Raw genomic sequence first — 12,498 nt, forward strand, 5'->3', positions numbered from 1 at the left:
TGTCAGCCACGCAAGCACACACCACGCAACACGCTCCATCTGGACCTATGCAAGACTTGGGCCACCTCCGCAGCATCCCCTTCTAAGATCTGCTCTCTCGACACTCACCTCTTCCAGAAGACTTGTCTATTTCCACCCACCTTGATCTCTTTCTGCCCTGAAATTTGCAATACTTAGCATTATTCTTTGTGTGTAATCTCCTTTCCTCAAAGATTGTGAGTTCGGTGAGGGCAGGACAACACTCTTCCAATTGCCTCATATCTGAGCACAGGACCAGGCTCCTTGGACCAAATACTGAGAGTCCATCCGTCAAGAATCTCTCCCTTGAGTTTTCCAAGGATGACGACTCACATCATCCCCTTCAACTCTAACCAACTTCTCTCTCTCTCTCTGGCTCCTTCCTGTTTCTTCTCTACTTCCCTCCCTCATTTCTTTGTTTATTCCTCCTCTCTCTCTCTCTCTCTCTCTCATTCTCTTTCTTCCTCTCCCCATCTCTTGGATCACATGTTAGACCATTTGGTTTATTACACATGCACGCACACACGTACACACACATGCGTGCATACACATGAATGCACACACATATACACACACTTGCACAATGTACACCACATGCACACAGCCTCTCCCTGCGTTATCAGACAACCAGAGACACATTCTCTCATCAGGATGAGGACTGCTGGACAGCAGGACAGTGGGACTGCTGACCCTTTGCCTGGGCTACCCTTCACTGCACCTCCTCACCTGCCTGATCCCTCCACAGCCTTCAGGACCGAGTTGCGTTGTCTTCTCTCAGCAAGTCCTCCCTCTCCAATCTGAGTTCTTGGTTCCTCCTCTGCACACCCCCAGTGCCCTCGCTTACCTCCAGCGTTGCACTTCCTGCACTATCCTATAATTCCTGATTTGCTCATTCATTTCCCCCCTTAAACTACAAGTACCAGGGGGCAAAGCCTAACACACTACCAGCACAGAGTAGGGACTAAATAAATACTTTCTAAGGGAGAAAAGAAAGAGCAAGAGGGCCAGAGAGAGGAGGGAAGGAGGGAGGGAGGAAGAAAAGGAGAGAGGAAGAGGGAAAGAAGGCTGGAGAGGGGAGGATATTAGAAATATGTATTCTGGGAGCCCCAGCCAAAAGCTCAAGTGGCACAGGTGGGCGGGGACATTCTGTGTCAGAACTGTTCCTCCTGATCCCCCTGGTTCTTTATATAGAGGGTTCTTTTTATATATATATGTACTGGTCCCCTCCCAGCTTCTGCCTTTGATATTAGGGTGATCTTAGTCCCCCACCTCTTTATTGCCAAAATCTTAGTCTCCTCAACCCTCTCTCACCAGGGAGTTGAGAGAAAACGCCACAGAAAGGGGAATAGGTCCTAGGATCCTGGATCACAGGCATCACTGAAACCTTCTGTGGGCTTTGAAAGGTGCTTAATCCCATGAACCTGACTCTGAGTTAAACACGGTCCTTGTGTATTTTTTTTACTCCAAAGACTCACTATTTTTCATCAGTCTGCTTGTCTCTCAGGAGTTATGCAAAGTCTCTAGAATTGGGTTTGGCTTCAGAAGACAGCTCCTCTGTGAGGGATGCAGGAAAGCCTCTGATTGGCAATTTTACCTCCAAAATGTGCACAGTGTCTAGAATCTCACCTCTATGCCCCATCACCTGGGCTCTATAGTGCCCTCTCAATGGGACGCAACCAACTCATTCATTCATTCATTCATTCGTTCATATATGTTCATCTTTCATATATATATATAGATGTAGATATAGATACACAAACACACACATGTATTCAATAAAATTAGTAACATAAACACTTTGGAAACTATAGAAAACAAAAGGATCCCCAGTCTCAAGGCTTTCTCTGCTTATTTTTAAACATAATGAAAAACACACTTTGCATAGAAATTTTATTCCCCTGTTTTTGCCTTGTCACTTTCTAGTTCTCATAATGAGTATTTTAAATGTGTGTGTGCTAGTTCATCAAGTGGAATAGTCAAAATATACTTAACCATTTCTATTTTGTTGAAATTTTAGCTTTCTTCCACTTTAAAGTATTATCTTAAAATCCATAACTAAGGGATGCCTAGGTGGCTCAGTCGGTTAAGCATCTGCCTTCGGCTCAGGTCATGATCCCAGGGTCCTGGGATCGAGCCCCACATCGGGCTCTCTGCTCCGCGGGAAGCCTGCTTCTCCCTCTGCCTGCCACTCCCCCTGCTTGTGTTCTCTCTCTCTCTCTCTCTCTGTCAAAATAAATAAAAGTAAAATCTTTTTTAAAACATCCATAACTAATATCCTTGGTCATATAGCTTCCCAACTTATATTCTGTAATGACATATTCCCAGAAGTAAAATCACTGGGCCAAATGTATGAACATTTTTAAGGTTCTTTTTTTAAAAAAAAAAAAGAAGATTTTATTTATTTATTTGACAGAGAGAGACAGCAAGAGAGGCAACACAAGCAGGGGGAGTGGGAGAGGGAGAAGCAGGCTCCCCGCTGAGCAGGGAGCCCGATGTGGGGCTTGATCCCAGGACCCTGGGACCATGACCTGAGCCAAAGACAGACGCTTAACTGACTGAGCCACCCAGGCACCCCCATTTTTAAGGTTCTTGATACGTATTTCCAAACTGTAGTTTGTTACGCTGTTACTAGGTAGTGTGTTAGTGTGTGTAAAAGACCCTATTAGCTACTCTCACAAGCAAAATTAAAAAATACCTATTTTGGCTGTTGTTATCTTAGTGAACAAAAGAAATGGCACCTTTATACTTTGATCAATAGTGAGTTGTACATTTTATTAAAGGCCTATTTCCTAACTTAGTTTCTTCATTCATGATACATCCATTAGTGTTTTTGTCGCTTAATTTATTAGGGATACAATGTGCTTTTGAATCAATTTGTGTGAGCTCTTTATACGGACACTTTATCATATACACCATGACTATTTTCTCTGGTGATTATTCTGTAGATTATTCCTTTGTTTACCCTGATTTTTTAAAAAATATTTTATTTATTTATTTATGAGAAAGAGAGAGAGCAGAGAGCACAAGCAGGGAGATGGGGAGAGGGGCAGAGGGAGGGGCAGAAGCAGACTCCCCGCTGAGGAGGGGTTCGATTCCTCAATCCCCAGACCCTGGGATCATGACCCCAGCCAAAGGCAGATGCTTACCCACTGAGCCACCCAAGTACCCCTGTTTACCCTGATTTTTAAGTGACAGAAGTTTTAGTTTTTATAGTCAACTCTTGGTATTTTTCTTTGCTTCTAAGTTTTAAACAGTTCTTAGCCCTTCTAGGTCTTGGTAAATATTCTATTTTATTGTCTTCTATTGTTTGATTTATTTTAAATTTCACTCTTTAATTCATCTTCAATATTTTGTTTTGGTGTAAACTGTGATCTAAAATACTCAAATGATTTCTCTAGCTGTTTAAAGACACCTTTAGTTAACATTTCCCCTCTTTGTTGAGCTGCTGCATCATTTAGGAAATACCAAGTTTTAATATGATCTAAGTAAGGGGCGCCTAGGTGGCTCAGTCGTTAAGCGTCTGCCTTCGGCTCAGGTCATGATCCCAGGGTCCTGGGATCGAGCCCCGCATCGGGCTCCCTGCTCCGCGGGAGGCCTGCTTCTTCCTCTCCCACTTCCCCTGCTTGTGTTCCCTCTCTCGCTCTGTCTCTCTCTGTCAGATAAATAAATAAAATCTTTAAAAAAATATATGATCTAAGTAAAGTGAGAATTGGGAATGAACTAGACTGATAGAAGGAGGGGCAGAGAGACAGGCCATAGAGCAACAGATACCGCCCCTTTGTGGTGGTGTCTCTAGCCAAGGCTCCTCTTACCATCTAGGTGTATCTTTGTCGCCCTCTACTGGACTTCAATGGCTCAGGAGGGTGAAGTCAACAGGGGCTGGAAATGAGACACAACGTAGGGCTTGGCTTGTTCCAAAATAAGGAGATCAGCCAAGCCCTTTTCGTATTTAGGAAGAATACTTGTTCTGGAGCTTTTCAGACTTCATATGTATTCAAAGTTTCTCAGTGTTTGTCACCTTCCTCCTTTCTCCTTCTAGGGTTAGCTTTACAAGTCCTGAGAAGACCTCTGAGAGGCTGTGTGCTTGCTTTCTCCCAAAATGAGGAGGGCAGAATCTATGAGGCTGTGCTCTTTTCCACAGGGAGATAGGAAGAGAGAGTCCAGAACATGAGCATTGGTGGGGGCAACTACAGAGGGACCCAAAGATAGAAGAAGATTGGTGGCTTTCTCCAAACTGTTGGGGACAGTGTGAAGTCAGAAGGTCTCTGGAGTTCTATGGTTCCTCCTCCTCTTTTAAAAGTCAAGATTCTCTTCTCCTAGCCCAAGGGAAGGCATCTGTCTTCAACACTTCAGTATTATGGATGGATTTCTCCCCTGACAGGGACAATGAGTCTGGGTTCCATGACAGTGGAATGGGGTGGACGTACTGAGATGAGGGGTGGGGAGAAGATGGGTACATGGTCCTTGGAAGTTTCTGATGCTAAGAATAGATTCTGATTGCAGAAGAAAGTTGTCTTCTACCTACTTTTGGGTGGAAAGTTCAGCAATGGATAACAGCTGAAGGTCAGTGCAGAGGTGCCACTTTAAAAAAAAAAAAAGTATTCCAAAATTATTTGTGCTCTTTGTTTAGAGAGGGCAATTGTTACACTTTGATTTGGAAAGACTTCTATTTCTACAGGGGAAAACATTAAATGAAACTGTAGTCGAAGACTCAATGGTGCCTATAAAGAAAACTTTTACATGGATCATGAAGCTAAACCCCAAGTTCCACCCATAATTCTGTTTTTGCCGAAACCGTTTGTAAAGTCCTTACCTCACTTAATGTCTCATTTAATCCTCACAACCATTTTGAGAGACAGTGTGAAGTAGAACAGGATCACGTGCTCTATGATCTTAGTGCTTGGGTGAGAATAATTTGTTCTTACCTGTAACATGCGTCAGTCATATATGTGTTGGAGGATTAAGTGGCATAATCCATATAAAATACTTAGAACAGTGCATGGCACATGTCAGTGCTTAATAAATGTTAGCTCTGACTGTATCCACTTTAGAGAGGAGGAAAGTGAATTTCAGGAAAGTTATGTGACTTGTCCGAGATCCTAGAGCTTTTTTTTTTAAAGATTTTTATTTATTTATTTTTGCGAGGGAGAGAGAGAGAGAGAGAGAGAGAATGAGCAGGGGGAGGGGCAGAGGGAGAAGCAGACTCCCCGCTGAGCTGGAAGCCGGACTAGGGACTCAATCCCAGGACCCTGGGATCATGACCTGAGCCAAAGGCAGACACTTAACGGATGGAGCCACCCAGGTGCCCAATCCTAGAGCTTTTAAATGTCGGGGAGCTGGACAATAAAATTCTGGTCTTCCAAAGCCCAAAAATGGGCTCTTAGGCATAGTTCAGAGGAGGAAAAAAAGCATCAGGATCACACATCTGCCTTTTCATATTACACTGCATGGGATGGGGGACATAAGAGAAAATAGCTTGAGAAGCCCTCCAGATTATGATGCAGGTGCCCTGGCTTCTAGTCTAGGCTCCACCATGAACACGCTGCGTGACTTATGTTCCTCCACCTCACTTCCCAGATCTCCTGCTCTTTGCCTGCAAATGTGATTATTAATGCTATTAATCCTTACCTAGCCTATTTCACAGTCTTATTGTGAGAATCGATTGGCTAAAAGTATGAACTATTTTATAAACTTCCGTATATATCAGTGAAGAGAAGGGAAACTAGCAAATATTTATGGACCATCTGCTACAGACCTCCACTGTACATTCACTTACCCTTTCATCTCATTTCACCCCTACCACTCAACTCCCGCAAGAGAAATCCCAGGACCAGAGAGGATTAGTAACTTCTGCCCATGCGTAGCAAGGAAGAGTGCAGGGGTGTAATTTAAAATCCAAAGCCCAAGTTCTTTCTACTGCACACTGTATATAGGCACTATTCACTAACTATGAGGGGATGGCCACCATGTTCTCTGGATCCTAAAGGGCCGTATTATGATCTCTCATTTTCATATGTTAAAATATATAAGAAATCCCACTTTGACCTGCTGGAATTTCAGTAACAACAGCAGAATCTTGTGAAATGCAGGATGAGGTCTCCTTTGGGACTGATAGGAAACAGAGCATTAGGCGGGGGAAAGTCACCAAATCTAGTGCCAACTCTTCCAGCAGGAGAGGGCACTAAACCACAGATCACTAAGTCCCTGAGAGCCAGAATGGACCCCCAAAATCATCTCACCCCTGTCCTGCTTTTACAAAGGGAAGGTTAAGGAGAAGGAAAAGGGTGCATTTATTAGATCCTCATAGAGGCCAGCTCCCATACCCATTATTTATTTTATCCATTATTTATTTTAATCTTTATGAGAACTCCATGAAGCAAGGAAAATAATCCCAACTTTAGAGATGGGGAAAGGGAGAGATTAAGGACATGACCCCCGAGGCATTGCTGTTCTGACTTCCAAACCAGTGAGCTTGGATCACGTTACACCACCTCTAAAAAGCCCTCTCATAGTCAACTTCCTAGTCTGCTAAATATGATCACATAAGATGAGGGACGTGAGAACACTTTGAAATTGGCTAGGGTATGTTGGAGTAGAAATTGCATAAGGTACTTTCAAATGTTATTTCATGTAACCTCCCCCATAGCCCTGCTCTTGATTCCGCTATAGAGAAGAATCTAAGACTTGAAGAGACCAAGATGCTGGCTTAAGATCATGCAACTCTCAGTAGAAGTACTGAGCAGCTGGGAAGGGAAAAAAAAAGAAAGATCATGCCACTCTTGTGGGTTCTATAAAATTGCCATTTTTAAAGGTTAAAAATGGTAGAATATTAGCAATTTCACATGGTACAACCTAATGATGAATGACAGAATCAGGAATCAACTCAATTTTGTCTGGCTCCCAGGAGGATTACCTGAAAAACTTCACTCAATCCTAGGAGAGCTGTCAGCATCCCCACGCCCAACACACACACACACACACACACACACACACACACACACACACACACACACGCACACACATGCATGCACATACACACACCTGCATAGTTTCTCAAGGAACTAGTAAAGCTGAACATCCCTCCAATCTACATTTTTGGGATCATTCTCTCTTCATGTGAAAAAATTCCTGATTGAAAACTTCTCCTCTCCAAAGCTACTACCTCCTGACCTCAGCCAAGTGGGACCACTAATCTCCTGTCTTAACAAGGAGTCGGTGGAAAATTTCCCCGCAACCACCTTAGAAAGGACAAGAAGCAAGTCCTGTGTCTCTCTTTACAACTCTTCAAGAACTAAGGGAGGGAGGCAGCAAGGACCACCAGTTAAGCTGCTTCTATTTCTCTGCTTCAAGAACAAAGCTGACACCCTCATGCTCCTTTGGGCATATTCTACCAGCATAAAGGGCTCCCCTGCTTCCCCACCTTATCCGGAGGAACCCACCTTACCGCTAATGGAGGGAGTCACCAGGAGTGAGGTAGCTGCATCCCCTATAAAGCTTGATCTGAAAACCAGAACCTCTCCAGACCAGGAATCCACACCCACTGACACAGGAGGGCTGGACTGATCTCTAAAATCCTTCCCACTCTGACCTCTGCCTCTACCCTGAAAACAACCAGATGCCTCAGGTGCAGCACTCCCTGGTGTGAACAAGATTGGGCTTGGCAAAGGCCAGGCAAACCCACTGGTTTCTGTCAGAAAATGTCCTCGAAAAATAAGATTTCCCTAAGTTTTCAGTATATCCCAAGCTCACTTTATCTCATTTGAATGTCTCAATCATCCTGTGACATACCCCCACATCCGTGTAGATATCCCCGTATTTACAGATTCCCTCAAATCCAGACAACGATTAGGTCTCACTCGCCTTTGTGTCTCGCTAACTCTACCCAGTGTCTGGCCTTATAGAATCTGCTCAATCAATATTTGCTGAGAAGAATCAACTGGTGGAGGCTGGGTTCCAGACTCAGCCCGAGGTCAGAGCTCAGGCTTTCCCGAAGCTGCCTTACCATCTGCTTCTGTCTTTGCCTACCTGGTCAAGCTGAGAAGCGAATTATTTCCTTCTCTTCTTATTTAATTGAACTCTATCACTGGGCCATCCCTCTTTTATCATCGATCCCAACTTTTTCTCTGGGTAGGCATCTTGCCACAGAGTGAGTTGGTCAAAATTCAAGATGGCCTCAGGCATTTTGATCAGAGGAACAGCTCCTTTTCTCTTTGAGCTGTGGGAGAATCAAGGAAGAAGCCCAAGGCCTGTCTGCCTCCCCCAGTATTGCCCTGGCCAGAGTTTTGCCTGTACCTATCTGTACCCTGCTATGACAAGAGAGCCTGGGCAAACCCAAGCCAGAGGTTCCATTGCAAGGCAGCCACCCCCACCCCCAGCCTGGAACTGTAATCGACTTGTTCTTACCCTCAGGTGTAGAATCAGACCTACAAACTGCAGTCAGGATGGAAATGAGATGATCCAGCCTCAGTAGCCTGGTACTCAAGGGGGCAGGCAGTCCCCACCCCACAGATGTCCCTTCTCATTGGCTAACCCTATGAGGGCCAGAGGCCAGTGGGTGGGCACCTTGCCCCTGGCAACTGCTTCAGGTCTCCACTCTGGGGAACCTGCTGTAACACCACTTGGGCTTGGGAAGCCAAGTGGATCCTCAGTCACCGCACTCATATTCTCTTGGCTCTTATGTTTGCTTCCTACAACAACAAGAGAAGATGGGGCAAGGATGAAGCCCAGAAAAGGGGAAACAAGCCATCTCTGCATCTGAGGGAGAAGCTTCCTCCTATAAAATGAATTGTCCAGTGGTCCAGGATACCCTCCCTTTCCCCATAGATTTGCTATAATAAGTCAGTGACACCGATCACCACCCTTACCACCACGCTCCTGCTCCCTGTGCATGACCAAGTGTAAGATTGTGTGGTTCAGACAGAGCACTTCAGAAGGGGGAATAGTCAGAGGGGCAGCGATAAAATAAGAAATAGAACCCATCCTCCACTCCCTGGCCTGGACCCCAAATGTGAGGAAGACTTTGTGTGTTAATTCTGAGAACTGAGGCAAAAGGAAGTTCCTGGGGTGGCGTGGGGCAGAGCCAGAGTAAGACTTTTAGAGGCCCTGCATTCCAAAAAGTCATGGAGCTCCCAACACTATGTAATTCAAATTCGACATAACAGAAAACTTCCGCAAAATGTGATATGAGAATACCATCTCTCAAGATTTTCTGATTCTAAAATTCCAAATAAGGCTTTAAAAACTAACTTTTGGTGGGTATGTGAGCCCTCATTTTGCCACACCCTTAAGGATATTGCCTACTCTACCTATTGGGGAACCCAGCTCTGGGCTGGGAGCAACCTGGAGGACCAGCTGCTGCCACCCATGTAGGTGTTCCTAGAAGGCTTAGGCTTGAAATGGCAACTTTCATCACCTTGTACTCTTTCTTGGCAAACCCATGTTTTGTTTTTGAAACTCAAGATCAGAGCTAGTTTCTGCAAGCCACAAATGCTGAGGCATTAAATCCTGACCCCAGCAAGGGCTCAAGATCCCAGCAACAGCTTCTATAAGAAGTTCAGAAACAAAATGTTCTCAGACAGAGGCTGGGCAAGTGTGTGCCTGCCCCCAAATACCACCTTTGCTGGCCACACAGAGCCTAAAAGTCCACAGCAAAGTAAAGTAAAAGTCTGATATAAGGCCTTGGCCTTTGGATAATATGCACATTTTCTGGAGAAGTCACGTTAGGCCTTTGAGATTGGAGTCATGAATCCCTTTCCAAGGGCCCACTGGCTTAGATAAGGAGCCAGGGAAAACAAGGTTTAATACAATTTACCAGGTAGGTCGGAACAAAGAGAAAACACAGAGAAACTACAGCTACTCTCAATCAGCTTACATTACTGTTTTGTTTTTATTGTGGCATTTTCTTATTTACTTTTGGTTTGTGTTACTATTGGTCTCTCCTTACTACGATGGGGACTTCATGAGAACAGGCGCTTTGCCTGTTCTGTGTTGTATCCTCTGGCCCCTAGAACATGATCTGGTACAAGTGGGGCAATAAAAAATGTTTTTTAGCTATGGCTGTCTTGTATTTTACAAATAAAACATCTGGAGTTCAGTGAGGTTAAGTGACTTGTCCACGGTACAGATCTAAGATTTGAACCCAGATCTGACTACAAAACTAAGATGCTTTCTAATACCTCATGTCTCTTACTTCTCCTGATGGACTGGGAGACCCTAGGATTCACATTTGCACTCCAGCGTAGCTTTGTGGTTGGCAAATAAAAAAAAAAGTATTTTCTCCTGACTTCATGGGAACGCCGTTGGTTACAGTAAGCTTTAACTGTTGCACAAGGTGGAATGACTTTAGCCCCCAAAACACACCAAGACTGGGCTGGGTCTGGTTGTCAGCCAGTGACATTGCGAAAGCCTGTCATTTTGAGACCTCAGGGAAATCTGCCATCCGCCACAAAGGTCGCTGTGTGGAAAGAGGCAATTCCTTGGCATACTGGCTTAGAGACTGTAACTGAAAAGCATTCAGCCAGGAGTGCCTTGAGGCTCGTCTTTTTTCCCAGGACAGAACTGTTACTACCTAGAGTGAAATAATCAAATAAATGTGATCATTTCCTCCAGGATATGAAGGCCACAGTTCAATCCCCTGTCAGCTGGTGAATCAGGATATTAAAACAGCAGACCACAAGACTAAGTTTCCCATAAGTGTGGCTAAATATCGCCATATATTTTTTGCTCAGTTGTGATTCTTAAAACATAATCTTAATTGAAATAATGTAGCATAATCACTAGATTTTGAAAAATAATCCAGAATATTGGAGCAAGACGGCAGAGCAAGCACACCCTGCAGCCTTCTGCTCCATCCCCAAATCCCTACAAATGGCCAGAAAGGAAAACCTCGGGGTGCCTGGCGGCTCAGTCGTTGGGCGTCTGCCTTCGGCTCAGGTCATGTTCCCAGAGTCCTGGGATTGAGCCCCGCATCGGGCTCCCTGCTCGGCGGGAAGCCTGCTTCTCGCTCTCCCACTCCCCCTGCTTGTGTTCCCTCTCTCGCTGTGTCTCTCTCTGCCAAATAAATAAAATCTTAAAAAAAAAAAAAAAAGAAATGAAAACCTCTTGGCTATAAAAGGAAAAAGAGTTGGCTATAATTGCACTTCATCCAAGGCAACCTCAAATACTAATTTAAGTATCAGTTTTGCCATTCATGCTTTGGACTACTAGTAATGCACTTCCATTGGCAAGGAGCCCAGTTCTGATAAGCAATCCTAGATTCATATCTTTGAGAACCTCTGTCCTGGGACCACCCCTGCTATCCAATACTGTTTGAGTCAAAGAATTTCCCACAATAATTTTGGAAATGCTGGAGAAGCAAAGGAAAGGAGATGGTGTTGCCCAGAGATCAGGAAAAGGCCTCTGTCACTGGGCCATAGCCTGTAAGCCTACACTCGGTGTCTGTCCCCGCTAGAGGTTCCACAACTGTACCAAAGAGCAGCCAGGGCCACTGACACTGCCAGGGACATGGCCAGAAACACAGTAGCTTCTCCTTTACCCCTTTTGATCTTTTTTTTTTTTTTTTTTGTAAATATGGAACGCTTCACGAATTTGCCTGTCATCCTTGCGCAGGGGCCATGCTAATCTTCTCTGTATCGTTCCAATTTTAGTATATGTGCTGCCAAAGCAAGCACTACCCCTTTCGATCTTACACAACTGTCTCCCCTCTGCAGAATCTCACTGGAGCCCATCCAGCAAGGGAGTCTAGGATCTGTCATTTCAGACCCACAGCTTCAGGAATAAAGGGGCTTATTTAAAAGTGGATACAGGGCTAAGTACCAACAGACATAATCTGACACAGGCCACAACTTCAACAAATAGAAGAATTTACCACCCAAGGAAACAAAGCTAATAGCCGAAAAAGGGGGCAAAACTTAAGAATAAGTGAGAGAGATGACAGGAAATGGCATACAAAAAAATAATTCGTGAATTTTCTGCCTTGGTAGGAGGTGAAAATAATTTTCTCTTCCTTAAGTCACCAAGTTTGTGGTGATTTGTTATGGCACCCCTAGGAAACTAATACAGGGAAGTAGAGCTAAGGAAAGAGTTCTTACAGATGACACCAAAGGCATGATCCATTAAAGAAAACAATGGAAATTGAGATTCTACCAAAATTAAAACTTTCGCTCTGTGAAAGACCCTGTTCAGAGGATAAAAAAGCAAGCCACAAGCTGAGACAAACTATTTGCAAACCATATATCTGACAAAGGATTTGTATCTAGATTGTATAAAGAACTCTCAAAACTAAACAAAAAAAAAAATCCAGTTAGAAAATGGGCAACAGACATGAAAAATATTTCATCAAATAAGATATATGGATGGCAAATAAGCACACGTAAAGATGTTCAACATTATTAGCCATTAGGGAAAAGCAGATTGAAACCACCAATGAGATATCACTACATACCAACTAGGATGGCTAAAATTAAAAATAGTAAGAAATAT

The 12,498-nt window shown here is 44.1% G+C and overlaps 1 non-coding gene across 1 annotated transcript; it reads right to left on the reverse strand.

The window, feature by feature from the left end:
• Positions 1-11,580: 11,580 nt before the first annotated feature.
• On the reverse strand, positions 11,581-11,687 carry LOC114207193 (U6 spliceosomal RNA). The gene has a single exon (XR_003608795.1). It is a non-coding gene; the product is annotated as a U6 spliceosomal RNA (small nuclear RNA).
• Positions 11,688-12,498: the final 811 nt, after the last annotated feature.

This window comes from Eumetopias jubatus, unplaced genomic scaffold (genome assembly GCF_037043125.1).
Source record: "Eumetopias jubatus isolate StellerSeaLion01/CBP00866 unplaced genomic scaffold, mEumJub1_p1.0 scaffold_1, whole genome shotgun sequence".
NCBI classification, from domain to species: domain Eukaryota; kingdom Metazoa; phylum Chordata; class Mammalia; order Carnivora; family Otariidae; genus Eumetopias; species Eumetopias jubatus.